At 28.4% G+C, this 1,630-nt stretch overlaps 1 protein-coding gene across 8 annotated transcripts in view; it reads right to left on the bottom strand.

The window, feature by feature from the left end:
- LOC106787280 (heterogeneous nuclear ribonucleoprotein C-like) overlaps positions 1-1,630 on the bottom strand; it is a 276,054-nt gene that overhangs the window by 25,689 nt on the left and 248,735 nt on the right. The gene's annotated exons all lie outside the window — the stretch shown is intronic.

Below are 1,630 nucleotides of genomic sequence, written 5' to 3'. Positions count from 1 at the left end.
TAGATATGAATTATATATTTATTAGAATTAATTTATTTATTATATATATTTATGAGAATTAATATTCAGAGATTTTGATTTTTAAAAAATTTAGGAATGTATTACAATTAAAGTTTGAAAATCATTAATATCGTTAATATGCACATTACCTGATTGATCTGCATAATAATTGATTTCTGCATCTTAACGTTAACAGATAAATTACATGATGAACAGTAGAAAGAAATGATTAAAAATAGTTTTAGTTTTTAAAACGTGTGATATATAATATTTGAAAAATAATGCAATAAAAAAAATTGATTTATCATTCCAATGACAATTCATTTGAGTAAATTTTGAATTTAAATCCATAAAAAAGAAAGTAAAAAAAAAACTGATTAAAAAAATGTTCGTTAATAAAGTGACAGTTGGGTGAACGCAAGACTCGAATTATCCTCGAATAGAAAGTTGAAAGCTCTACTCGGTTTCTATGACGACGATGATCGAAAGTAGAAGTTTAAAGTATACGCGGGAAAACTTAAGAAGATTATCCCTAATTTATGTAAGAACCGAAACAAAAGGCAGAGCCGTATAATTTTCGGGAACTCTCGATTCGTCGAAGACAGAAAAAGAGACAAAGACAGAGAGAAAGAGAGAGAGAGAGAGAGAGAGAGAGAGAGAGAGAGAGTTTCCATCGTTAGGAGTTTTGAAATCTCGTTAATTTTCATTTTTCATTTTTTTTTTCTTATTTTATCTTTGCCAAGACTTTGAAAATGGTTTCCTCCTTCCCATCGTAGGCAACGTTGGTCCGGACTTTACCGTTAAAAAGATATATTCGACACGTGCTAATTAGTAGACTAATTTGAATAGCTAAAACATTAGCACTTACGTTGAATATTAAATACGGTGTGGTGTGATAATTAATCAAACTTAAATAAATGATTAATATTACCTACTCTCTTGCAAATATCGATTGGATAAATTTCTTATTGCAATAAGTTATAAAAAAACAAAAGAAAAAGAAAACAAAAAAATATACACGGATAGAAATTGGAACCCTCCCCTGTTTTTTATTTCTAATTTCGTAGAAAACGAAACAAGAACAAGAATAAGAGAACAACATTAGTACCAAATTCTTAAGAATTTCGATTGGACAATATTTTTATTGTAATAAATTACAAAAAAAAAAGAAAAGAAAAATATAATAATATACTCGGGTAGAAATTAGAATCCCTTTCCCGCCCCCTCCCTTTTTTTATTTCTAATATCGTAGAAAACGAAACAAGAACAAGAACAAGAACAACAACAACAACAACAACATTAGTACCGAACTCTTAGGAATATCGATTGGACGAATTTTTTATTGCAATAAGTTACAACAATAAAAAGAAAAAGAAAACAAAAGAATATACGCGGGTATAAATCAAAACCCTTTCTTGTTTTTTATTTCTAATTTTGTAGAAAACGAAACAAGAACAACATTAGAACCGAACTGTTAGGAATACCGATTGGACGAATTCTTTATTGCAATAAATTAGAAAAACAAAAAGAAAAAAAAAATAATATACTCGGATAGAAATTAGAATCCCCTTTCCCGCCCCTCCCCTGTTTTTTATTTCTAATTTCGTAGAAAACGAAACAAGAACAAGAA

The sequence above is a fragment of the Polistes canadensis genome, unplaced genomic scaffold (assembly GCF_001313835.1).
Source record: "Polistes canadensis isolate GaletaPanama2010 unplaced genomic scaffold, ASM131383v1 scaffold_97, whole genome shotgun sequence".
Lineage (NCBI taxonomy): Eukaryota > Metazoa > Arthropoda > Insecta > Hymenoptera > Vespidae > Polistes > Polistes canadensis.
Note: the sequence above shows the minus strand (reverse complement) of the source record. Positions and strands in the feature narration are given on the sequence as shown.